We start from the raw sequence: 14,489 nt of genomic DNA, 5'->3' as shown, positions 1-14,489 counted from the left end.
GTTATATAAATTTTGTATTTATTATATTTTAAATATCTAAAAAAATAGCAGTATGTACGTATACATTTTTTTATTAATTTGAAAAATCATTAACAAACGAACGATAGATAATTTTTACTAATTTTATAAAGACCAAGAATATTTTTAATTTATTTATTACAATTTAAAAAGTATATTATGTTTACATATTTATTATTAATAAATTATATTGTTTAACAAGTTATTACGAGTATAAATTTAGAAATAAATTTCTTTTTAAATTGTTTTTAAATCTTAAAATAGTATCTACTTTGACTATACATGAAACAAAAACAGTAATCAATAAGTAAAAATAATTTGAACATTTGTAATTTACAATTCTTCTAATATGTGCATTACGTATTAGTTTGTTATGGGTAAAGTCAGCTATTTGACTAAATTCTAATGCTAATATTATCCGGTATTAATATTCATTTTAACTAAACACTTTGACTATTGTATATTATTATTAAACTGTTTGTTTTTAATCACTACTTCCGACATTAACCGGATACAATAAACATTAACCACTATAAGGTATGGACGATGTTATAGAATATTCAATATACTGCTGTTAACAATAATATTATAATACAAATAGACAGAGGATTGTTTGTAAGCATGATTTTTATCTTTGGATATATCAGTGGTGAACCCAGGGAAATGAACCCCGTGTCTGGACCTCTCTCCTTGGTTTATGTCATAGTATTTATTTTTATTTTTTAAAGTTTCCCTGAAATTTTTATCAAATTTTATTGATTAGATTAATTATTAGATTTGGTATTTTGTTAATAACACGTCGAATCCGATGAATAGATAAAATCAATATTAAGACTAATAACACTAATAATTAATACCATAATTTAACTGGCATAATAATGATAATTAATTGACATATATTGTAAATATAAATTTAAAAATGAAAAAAATATGTATGTGTATTAAATAATATAATTTTGTTTATTAAGCAATAAAATTTATGTATTATTTAAGAAAAACAGTAGATACATTTTTGGACCCCCCTTGAATAAATCCTGGTTGCGCCACTAAGATATATTAATACATTGTTTAGGTTAAGTTTGCTTAAGCATTGAACACTAATTTAATCTGAAGATAAAAATTCAAAACAATCTATAGTATAAAGTTCAAAAAATAAGTTTAAGTTTGTAAAAAACGAGAGAAAATTTATGATGACGATGTGATGCATTGGAATGAATACACCATGTTATAGAAACACCATGCAAAATAATGATACCTGTAGATATATTAATTTTTGTTAACTTTAATTCAAAGGTACGACTATAATAATTTATACCAATCGAACAATATTTTACTGTTTTTAAGTTTATATTAAAAATAATAAGTAAAACGTTAGATATTTATTTTGTGTATAAATTCATATATATTCAAACACGTAAACAAAACAAGTATTTAAAAAATTATTCAGTCAAAAGACGAATATCACGTATTAATTATTGATTTCAGGATTTTATATTAAATTAATTTTAATAAACTTTCAAATTTATTTTTAATAGATTATTATTATGTTTAATAATGATTAATGAATATTTATTAAAAAAAAAGTCAATAATGAAATTTAGCAAAATGTGTTAATATTTAGGAGTTGAGCTATTTTTGATTTTAGTTTTTATAATTTTTTACATTAATAAATAAAATAACATTTTATTTTTTTATTTTTTTATAGAAAATTGATCATTACAAAAAATTGGTTGCTTCTCTTTGATAATTTCTTTAGTACATCTTTAGAAGTTACTGGATAAAAAAATATTACTATTAAGTATATTGAAGTCTTAAGAAATATAAAATGGAGTATATTTCACACATTAGCCATTTCACATTTGAGGGAAGTGTATTGAGTATCGGATTGATAAATAATTATCAAAGTACTCGTAATCTAGAGGATTTGTGAGAATATTGTTTCTGATTTTTCTTATTCAAAAATTCCCATTCATAATGATGATAAAATTAAAAGTAGTAAAAATATTGTACTTAATAATATTTAAAGATATTTATCAATTTTGTAGATAATAAATTCAAAAAAGTATTTTTAAATACCAATACAAGTTGATTGTTTTATTAAAACTAAGTAGATATAATTTATTACTGACGAATAAAAATTTAATTTTAAAATATAAACGCATACTTATCGGCTTAAACTAACTAAAAATAATATATTTATATTCTCATTCAAAAATCATAGGTGTACAGAAATATCTCGCTTTTAAAGAATAAACTTCAGTTAACGTTCTTTTGTTAAAACAATAATATTTTAAAACTATAATTTTTTTTTTTTTTTAATAAAAGAATGTCAATTTATTAATTTATTATACAATTTTAATAAACTTATGTAACTGTAAGTTCTAAAAATTATGTTTACACTTTATATTAACATGTATATTATAATATCGTATGTATATTATGCATATATGTTGTTTTAATTAACGACTTCTATAGTAATTTTATTTATTTTGATAGTACCTATCTAATTTTGTTAAAACCAATACTATTACAAATATGTTGATTTGAAGATAATAGCCTATAAAAACTTTAGTAAACAATGTAAAATTATTCATTGATATTAACAAAAAAAAAAATCATGAATTTTTCTAGCAATCAAAAATGAATGTTTTGGAATAATAAAGATGGGTAATAAAGTATATGTTTAGTTTATTTAAATCGCGCTTTGTTTAAACATGAAAATGTGAAATAATAATTTCTTCGAAAACGGTTTATTTAATTAGGCAGTCGAACGTAAAAATATAAATATAAATTTAAATATATATTTAATATAGTGTACAATTAAATATGATATAGTCTGATTCTGTGCAAGATGGGTACACACATTTATGACATTACTCACGTATTTGATAATAGTCTACATCCCTATGCAAACACGAAACATATGATGGAGATAAATATTTCCCATATAAATGTATTTCAGTTGATTTCCCGTGCGGTGCATTCATATCGTGTAGGTGTTTATATAATACGTTAAACACCATTAAATATGGTCAGACATTAGAATGTCGCATTTAAATAATGTTAAAAATGTATGTGAAACAATTGTTTTCTTTTTCCGTGAATATACATTATCTTCATTATTGTATTCACAAATCGAACGATTTTCAATTGAAAATTATGCGATTCAAGTATTCGTAGTCAGTTATCACAGTCGCTCTTCGCGTGGATTTGGTGCGGAGTTTGAGCTGTCAAAAAATCGACGTATATGAATTATTTAAAAAATAGTAATCGTCAGGCAGAGACAACATTTTACGATACAGGCCATATATTAATTGCTGTTTAACAAAACACATACCTATACCTAATTATCTATGGTTGTCAAACTGTTGACAAAACGGTCGTCCTTATTCTATTACTCGTTTGTTTTATTGATTTAGATATACGCACTCGCCGATTATAATCAGAATATATTTATTTTGTTTTTCATTTACTACATTTTTCTTTTAGTCAAATATTTGAGAGTTGAGATCTGTGTGTGTGTGTGTATGAGTGTTTGTTAAATTTTCAAACTAAATCTCATTAAATACACACTTGAGACCAAAACTTCTAGTCAAACAACATATATAGTTCATATGAAAATTGTATTAAGTTCTTTGATACATGAGTTATAAGTATTATCGTTTTATCGATTTGCGTGTGCAGTATATACCTGCATAATATCTATACAATATAGGTCCTACTTGACTTTTTATTTATTACCTTTATTATTATTTACTTAACTAATAAAACATTGATATAATAGTAACTACAGTTTAATATATGTATAAACATCATAAATCAATAATCATGCTATCATTTTTATAGTAATTAGTAAATCATAAAAATAAGTTTATAGAACATATCTATAGAATTATAATGTCATAGTTTTGGTATTCCTCAAGTAGTATAAACAAATCTCAGAAATATGAATATATAGTCTTTAAGTAAATTTTTGAATTACAAAAATCAGATCTTTAGTTCTGAGCGGAGCGATCAAATATTAAATATTTCCAGTTGGTAATTTTCAAAATATTTGAGTAAAAACAAAGAAGAAAAAGGAATTTTCACGCAAAATTAGTAGGTATTTAACAAAATCTTTTTATTTTTATTTTTTTTTTTTTGTATTAAAAAAATAACTATAGATACGTAAAATTCAGTTAAAGCTTTTTTAATTACGGCTTAGATATAAAAATGTAATACAATTTTTCTTGTAAATGTTAAGTAGTGAAACTAAAAGATTTAAAATAAATATAATTATAATTATTTTTTATAGATAATTTAAGTCAAAATATGGATGAAGTTATTTATTATATTATATTATATTATATTATATTATATTATATTATATTATATATTATATTGAAAAAAAAAAATGTTAATTATTTTATAATCATTCAAAACATTACTCGTGAAGACTTATAACTTTTCCATGTATTACAAATTTTATTTTACACAATGCTATTTTCGAAATAATGTGTAGATTAATTTAATATATTAGGTATCTATTTATTTTATGAACCTAATCACACTGTTTTACGATATTTACACTAAATTATTATGAATACGAAAGTTAATAACAATAATATAATATGGTTATATTATTACAATAATTAAATACTAATAATATAATTAATTCAATGTTTTCAAAAAATAATTAGATAATTAACCTACCGTAATACTTATAGTAAAACTAATGACTTTTATAACTATATTAAAAAATATCTCATGAAAATATAAATTAAATTTAGTGATATAGGCTAACAGACCGTCTCCACTCTCAATTTTTTTCGTATTCAATGATATATTATTTAATTCAAACTTAACACATCCATTAAAGTGACCCACTTAACATCTAACATGGATTGGATGTACTTTTATAATATACCACTTTCTTTTTTTTTAATAACTGCATTATTGAAGAAGAAAAGGGAACTTAGCATAGTTTGTGAAGCTATCTTTATATTATATAGTCACGAAACGTGCCCCAATAACAATTGTCCTGTACATTTTTTAACAAGGAGACATATTTACCCTTCCCTCCCGTTCACACATACAAAATATATTAGTCATCCCTTGGTAGATAAATCCAAAATAACAAAATAAAAATAAGACCACCTATAAAATAAATAATTCATTGCAATTCAATTAACGCGAAAAATTACAAGCTAATTACATAAACTTAACGAAGAATTATACAGAATTATACGATGATGTTTACACATCATCATTCATCACAGTTTTTTTGGAACCGCATATTCGTTGTCCTTCACTATAATAAGCTGTTGTACCGAAATTGCCTGTATACTGCGCCGTCCAACTAATATCAGTAATAATGCTTACTGCGTATTATTATTAATATTATAATAAATTAATAAACTAAATGTATATGCCAACTTCGAACTATAAAAACTAATAAATATAAAAAAAAAATGTTGTATTAATGGAGTATATCTGTTTTAGTTTACTAAAAAATCGTCGTTAGTGCAACTCTCTTTGTGAACTATTTCGTCTGAAATGGGCAATCCGCATGTGTCTGATTGGACGTAATATTTGGTATATTTTTAAACGCAGTTCAAGCTATACTATAAACCTAATATTTTCAAAAACAATCTTTGGCGTTTTCATCAAAATCGGACGTGTATTTTTTGAATATATAAGGAACAAATATATGAACGGTTTTTCCATTTTATAATACAATACTTATGAAAACCCCATAAAAATCGGTTCATCCTTTTCAAAGGCTCCCCAGACAAAGAGATACACAAATAGACAGACAGCCAAATAAATCTGTACATTTTTTCTGTAATATTACATTTTATAATAATTGCAAATGTTTAAAAGTCACATAATATAAAATTTCAATACATGGCATTTGCAATACGATTTATAAATAATAAAAATTATTGAGATTGTAAACAATTTCAAAATAATCAATTTTTAAAAGTTTTGTAATAAATAATGTTTATTTTTATATTACTAGTTAAATGTATGAACTCATTTTTAGGAGTGATTGCCCTAGAACAAGCAACATATAATTTACCGTGAAAAAAAATATAATATTTATCCAAATTAATCTTCAATTACTAACATTTATTTTAACTAAAATTTCCTTAAAAATTAAATTATATCCAATCATTATAATTATTTTATTTTCTATAGCTGATGGGGCAACCTTATAAATAAAAAAAAAAACTATTCCAAATTAATTATTCGAAATAAAATGCATATGTAAGTCAATATCTAGGGACTGAATTTTTCGTGATTTTATAAATATAGGCAATATAGCCTATAAATTTCCGCAACAAATAGGCTTTAATCTAATGGAAAAAAATTTGTAATCAGACTGGTATTATAATTTCTAAGATTACCGCGTTAAAATATACAAATTCTACAGATTTTTAAACTATATTAATAAAAGGCAATATTGATGTATATAATTATTCATAGCCAAGCCTATCGCATTCGTGGTTCTGAAATTTGGTGCTTAGGTAAAATATTATATGTGAGGATAAGCACCTGGAATCAACATTTTTAAATTTTGACTTTTAAAAAGAAGCTCACACAAGGATTTATTTGCTAACAAAACAAGATTGTTTTTTTCGAAAATATAGAATTGTCATAGGTTACAAAAAATAAAATAGTTATTACTTATTACTTATTAGATATAATTTTAGCTTTCTCATTTGATTAAAACTACAATTATGACTGTGTTAACATATGTATAGTTTACGTTTAACGAAGTTTAAGACAAGTTAAATCTAATGGCACTATTTAATTTATCATAAAAAATGTTATACACTTATGCGTTATTAACTATACTAAACAATACACAAAGTGTTGTATTCATTTCCATTTATGATTATAAAATATCAATAAAATTGATTGTACCTGTATAATAGTTATACAGTTTTGTACATGTACATTAATCACCCAGTCATCAATTATTCACTTTAAATTTTTGGCAATATCCACATCATAAACTATAAAGCCACCTGATAATATAACAAGCAGCAGTAATATTTAAATCATCAAATATCAATATAAAAATGTTTTATTGGATACAAAACATACTTGCAAACGTCTTAATTTTTAAACAATTTTGTAAAAACTATAACTTAAGTGCTTACATTTTTGTGTTTTTGATTTTTCGCTTTTATTATTTTTTTAAATTATATTATAATATTTAAGAGTTAACTTATATAAAAACATAAAAATACATCATCTTAATCATTTAAAAAAATATGTCAACATTTTATTACCAACGATAATTATTTTAACATCGAATAATTTATAAAGTTGCTAATACTAATAAATATAAATTATTTATAGATCTGTTTAATATTTACAGTATTTTAAATCAAACGTAATAGAACTACAAAATATTATATAACTTAAAAACTCCATTGTTTATAAATACCTAATGTTTATTTTCATTTAAATTCAAAAATATGAAAATATCTTAAGTTTCTAAATATATATTTTATTTTAATTATCATTTATAATATTATTTACTTATTAACATTGTTTATTCATTTTTATTATTAATATTAAATTTATAATAAAGTATCACTTTAATCATTTACGTTTTATCAAAAATATGCAAGTTGATAAAAATATTTTTCCATACGAAATAATATAGTCAGCTTAAATAATTTTCTTAAAAAATATTTTGATAAGAAAATGTTTCAAATTATTTATGAAATAGATACTACAAAAATAATTCTTTCTCTTTTTACATTTAAAATAAGCAAGTTCAACGGATAGTAAATATTTTTTGTTGTTTGTTTTGATAATCATAAACAAAATTTAAACCAACTATATCGAGACGATAACATTTTCATTGAAATTTTTATTTATTTTTTTATTTTATTTTTATCCTCTTTTAAAGCTTGATTATTATTGTATTTTAATCAAAAATCATTATCTTCGTACAATCACTCACTGTAATAAACAACTCTATATAATATAGATACAATCCGTAGTTTTCAATTATTGTGACACACACAATTACAAATCTAAATGTAAATTTGCTATTCATTAATAACTCATTTTCACGAGCGTATATTATATAAGTAGGTACTTATTGTGTTTGTATATTTATAACATATTATGGGTACCATGTGATTAAAATGACAATATACAGACTAATAAATTTTTCCATCAAACAAATATTTTACTTCAAAGGGTTTTAAAATAATTCTAGCCTTTACTTTTTGAAAAATTTGAATTCATCACTTTAATTAGCTATTAACAAAATCAATAAAATATTTTAGCTTTCAAATATTTACCTAAGCTTTTTATTTCAAAATTTGAAGCAGAATCTTCCTTTGATCTTTTCGAGTATTAAAAAATATTAAAATATTTTCAAAAATTTTTTTGATTCATCTACATTCTACATCTATTTGTTATTATAAATGTCTAAAACGAACGGAGTGACAAATTTGTAGTATAGCATGGCTATTATTATTAAAGTTTCGATATTTCCAATTCATCATGTTTCACATCAACGTTTTCATAAAAATACTCTGCTTGGTCGAATTATTATTAAAATCCAATACAACCTAATTTATCTATTTCGGAATAACTGGTGATTGCCGTTAAAATAATCGAATAATCGATCTGTATAAATTGCAGTTTACTATACATCTATATTGTTCGATTATAATATGCGGCCATAAAGTGTACGACGGTTCATAAATCGGAATTTCTGCCAAGTACACACTTCCATAATAATATCTTGTTCCGAACGATACGTATTGATAATAATATCATTGTTGCCGTCTGGTGAATCGGTGGTAGTCCAATGACCTAATGTGCTCCAAACACAAAACATATGACATGTTCGACAGAAAAATCCATTGATGACATTAGAGATTTGTTCTTAATAGGTACCTATATTATTCTAATGCACGCATATTATGCCTATAGTCTATAATTATAATATATGCCGTGTCATTTGTGATGAGTGGGAGAGGGCAGAACGTGCATTCACCCCATTTATTTTTTTGTAAAACACCTTCAATGGTCTGCCAAAATATGAAACAAAAGCACTGATATGTATTTTAAATCTGATATTTTGTATTTTGTATTTTTTTACTTTTATTATACATTTTTATTGTGGTTCGAATTTCGACAACTGAGAATATTGACGACCAACCGCCAAATTCCAAGGGAAAATATATAATAATAATAATTTATTAATTATAAATTTTATTATGATTTTTACATGGTAAATATATTTATAACCCATAGAGACATAGACCATAGAAAATATTAAACGAACAAGTGGTATAAATGTTTCGATATTTATGAAGAACTGACATCATAACATTTGATCAAATTATATATAACTATTACGCATTAACAAATAATATTCTACAATTATATTCATTTATTAATTAATAATTTTAATAATATTAAAAATAATAAGAAAAATAGCTGAATGTGTGTAAAAATATTTTTGATTTATTTATTTGATACTTAAGAGGACGCTGTACCCGCATGTGTTGTCTTCGTCTTACATGCATACAACATAGCAAATTTTCCTTTAACAAAATCCATTTTTTATTATTAGCTTTAATATTAGATAAATTTACCTAATATCAAACTTATAAGAAAGAATTTTATCCAGGCCATCACATATTGCCTTTTAATAATATTATAATTTTAAAGTGAGTTATGACCATTTTAAAGTTTTAATATATTATATAGCTATAACTCAGTTTTAAATTATAATATCAATAAAAGCCTATGTGATTGCTTAGATAAAATTCTTACCTTTAAGTTCGATAATAGGTAAATATACTCTAATGTGAAAGCTGACAACTTAAAATAGATTCTGCAGAACGAAAATTTTCTATGTTGTATGCTAGACGGAGATAACACATGCGGGTGCGGTGTCCTTTAAAGCCTATAATTATTCACTAGAATAATAAACCTTAAAAATATAAGATATATAAGATATATTATATCTTCGTGTTTTAAAAAAAAAAAAACACTAAAATTCTATATTAGTCGTATCCCTGATAAATTTAAAACTCTGAAGAGTAGATCGACATTTAATTTTAAAATGGTATAATTTTAATTTTGTAACAGTACATTTGGCACAGGCCCAACGTTTGACCTGTCCTGTAATAAGAAGCCACCTTTTATGTTCTATGACCTTAACACATTTATAATTCATAAAATATAATAAAATATATATTTTTAAGAAAAAAAAATGATAATGGTTATTTATTGGCATCAGAAAAACAAATAAAATATACCATAATATAATAATGTAATACAGTAATTCCCTTAGAGAATTGAATAGCCAAAGTTCTGTACTTACTACATATTATGATAAAACACAAGATTAAAGTTTGAAAACAATACATTGATTTAATCATATATAAGTCGTACATTGGACCATTTCCGAAAATTTATGGCAAGGTTGACATATGACAGCACCAGATATTATAGAATCTAGCAATCAGCTTTGTGGGCATAATTATTGTTGAAATTCGGTAGCATTAAACATAAAACTAATGCAATAACATCATTTTTTCGTAAATAAAAAAAATGAATATCTTTGTCGATTGACTTTCTATTTTGTCTGCAACATAGTCCATATTTATTAGTAAATTTAAAACATTTATTTCTTAAGTAAATCAACCTTTAACTTGTTTTCCGTCATTTCATTATACCTTTAACATTTTATTTTACAATATACTTCAATATTATACAATGTCATGTTTGTTTAGTATAATATATGAAATATAAGCTCGTGAGAACGGTATATGTTTTATTAAACCTATCGTTGCCAAATACGACAAATTTTATTTTATTATTTTTTTTTCTCGAATCAGCAAATTGCAATGATTTTAAAAATTAGTACCGTAAATAATTTCAGAGAAAAAATACGCTTTAAAATACGTGTTATTTATACAAATGTATAAAATACAATAATGTATAACGTACGTTGTAATACTAATATGTGCATAAAATATTATGTAATTCAAAAATATTATAATCATTTTTGCTCCTACATGAGAATCAATTTCGAGACAACAGCGTCGGTATAATGTGGTTAGTTCTGTACACATGTACAGTCCAATCTTTTTAATTTGATGTACGACATGTCCGACTACGACTCCGCCTTTGGCACAATTAAAACTCGTAAACAACGCTTGAATGAACGCAATGAAGTATGACCCTTATACAAAATCAATTATGTTCATGTACGATAAACTGTTTATTATATACATTTGAGTATTGTTAATATTGCCAAACTTTACGTAGGTAAAGAGGCCTATTAAAAATGTAATTACGCATAGTGTCTATTTTTTAACTATAGATTTGTATATTGTTGATGTATTTATCATATAATATTGATTATATTTCACTTGTTTTTATTACAGATTTTCCATTTAAATAAGGTTAGGTAAATGTCATTATCTAAGTTAATTATTATAAAGTTTATGACTCCCGCAGTTAAAGAAATATTCAATAAAATATTTAGTTTAAACAAACTCAAATTATTGTAAAAAATTAAAATATTTTACTTATAGATATTCCTATGAATTTTTCAAAAAACCGAAATGATTTCTTTTAATTTCTTAGAACTAAAAAAAAGAATAAAACGTAGTACAAAAAAAAACATGTTTTATAAAAAAAAATCATAGAAATTAATTAAAATATATAATCGTTTTATACTCGTATAATGAATTTATATTGTACCAAAACGAGTACCTTGTTGCGTGCCAATATCAGATCCAGATCCAGGGTGTTATTTAAATGAAATTTACTACTCTTAAATACAATAATGTTTTATTACGTATAAATAAAGTACATGTAACTGTTACAAAAAGTGGCTGAGTGTCGTGAAGTTGCTCAGGTCTTCGTAGCTCTGGTACATCTGCTGTTGCTGGTCTCTGGGCTCCATTATATATGAAAAAGCTTCTTGTTGTTGTAGTCGACAACCTTCTAATTTATATTAATTCTTGGAATTGTTTTCACACTTGAAAATAACAATCTTCAGGATGTCTTCTGTTCTTAATTGGCAATTCGTGGAAATGCAATATACATTTAAACGACCTCGTCACACGACTGCTATTTTGATTTATTATGATGTTTTTACAAATATGAATCTAATATCTCGTATATATTATAATTATTAGGCCACATTTATATCTATATTACTATTGCTAACATTTCTAGCAATATTACATATTATATTATATATACTTATATTATTAGCATATCTCGTAGCCCATAACAACCTAGTGTATTGTATACTTAGATACCTACCTGAAATAATATTATATAGCCACCAAAAATAATTTATAATTAATAAATCAGATTTTGGAATTAATTTACAATAGTAAAAATAAAATATAACACAAAATTGCTAATTTTTAAGTATAAAATACTTAACACATGGTGTAATGTACAAAAATACCAGCATTATTACTAGGTAGGTAATTATTATTTATTAATTCAGACATTCAATAGTAGGTACCAGTATATTTTTTTATCGAGTATTTAGATTATACAGCAATTTAGATCATAAACTTAACTTTTTAAGTTTTCTTAAATTTTTTAAATGTATTTTTTTCAACCAATTAAATGTACGTTAGCTCAAAATATAAAACGCTTATATGTCAATAAATTTGATATCTTTACAGACATTATAACAAATTGCTAATAATAAGGTATTATGATCAAAAATGTACTTAAAAATATTTAATAACAACAAAAAACTGTTAAAATAATATTTACCTGTGTACGCCGTATGGTCATTATAACAGATGGTACATTAATTTAAAAAAAATAGTTTTAAATTTTAATGTTGAATTATTGATAGGTAGGTTATTTATTCTTTGTACTAAAGTAAAATATTACGTTTTAAAAGTAAATATTTTACATTTCAATTATATATTTAACTGAGAACCAAAAAGTACAGATATTATATACCTACTGTATATTTATTTTTCAAAGTTTTTACTTTGACTTGTTATATATTTAAAATATAAATAGGTAATGTTATGATTGTATTATAATCTATAGACATAGTTTTAAATAGTAAAATAAAATAAAATAATTAAGATTATATTTATATATAAGTTATACATATTAACATAGCCACATATAGGTAATATTAAATATTAGCCACTAAAAAAATAATATCTGGTAAATAAAATACATTCTTTAGAAGTATAAATTGAGATGGAGGTCTAAATAACTCATACATATTTTGAACTAACTGAATTAAGTTTACATGAACTATGATTAAATCATGAAAGCATAATAATAGCGTATAAGTGATTAAACTTTCTATTCTTCCACAACTTAATATTTACCCTACCCGTCCATCCGTTTGAATTTGAACGCAATTATGATTCAAAGTAAAAATAACAATGTTTAAAACTTTAAGAGCAGTCTCTATTTAATTACATAATATTACAAAAAAAGGGCCCAGCCCACTAACATTATTACAATAATTTAACTTACAAATCGTTGGTTTCGCCTTTGTGGATCGATTTAGAATCAAGATTTCAAAAATTGAAAACTAATAGTACAGCAGCGTTCTCTAGTTGCTAGAATCAGTGAAATTATATTATATATACTAAACACCTAAAACGCGTTGGAAATAATAATAATATAGGTATATTATTCAAACACAACAGGGACACACACTAGTTGCCTCCCGAAGTCAAAAAGGTCAATAATTTTTATACGAATTGCCTCCCGACGTACCCCAGACAGCAAAAGTTTATCTAAAAATACTATTATAACATTATTCTACATATTATTATACTTAAGACTGATGTTTTTAACTGCACTATATATTTTTAATAAGTAGTATAATATGATTTATTTTTATTGATTATTTTTATATTATTATTGTTTTTAACCAACTCTGATATTTTTAATAATGAATAAACATTACCTATTTATGTGGAACTGTTTAGTGAAGTTTATGAACCACTACTTAATTCTATATGGGAGGCAACTCGTATATAATTATGAACTACCTGGTCATCGGAGGCAACTAGTGTAAATTAACCTTTTTATTTACGATAAGGATGGGAGGCAATTATTCGTATATTTTGGGAGGCAACTAGTATGGGCCGCACAACAGTGTACAATGAAAATTTGTTTATAGTGAACAATAATACTAATTTTTATATCGACCATGATGTTGAATATTCTACGTTTTTCTTATTATTTTTTTTAATTTCTGAACAATGGTAAATATTTTTACATTTCCAGTTGTCACAAGTAGCTTGTGGAAATTAATTTTTGATGTTTAAGTAAGTAATTACTTACCCTAAAAAATGACGATCTAGAATTGTTAGGTGTTTCAATCCAGCGGAAGAAATGTGCAAACTTTGGCTTTGGAATTTAGTTATAAATAATAGATCCAATAAAACATAAATTTTAAATATTTTTTTAAAACCATTTTTAAG

This window comes from Melanaphis sacchari, unplaced genomic scaffold (assembly GCF_002803265.2).
Source record: "Melanaphis sacchari strain LSU unplaced genomic scaffold, SCAv2.0 Contig80_pilon_pilon, whole genome shotgun sequence".
Lineage (NCBI taxonomy): Eukaryota > Metazoa > Arthropoda > Insecta > Hemiptera > Aphididae > Melanaphis > Melanaphis sacchari.
The sequence above is the reverse complement of the archived record's forward strand: the minus strand, read 5'-3'. Positions refer to the sequence as shown.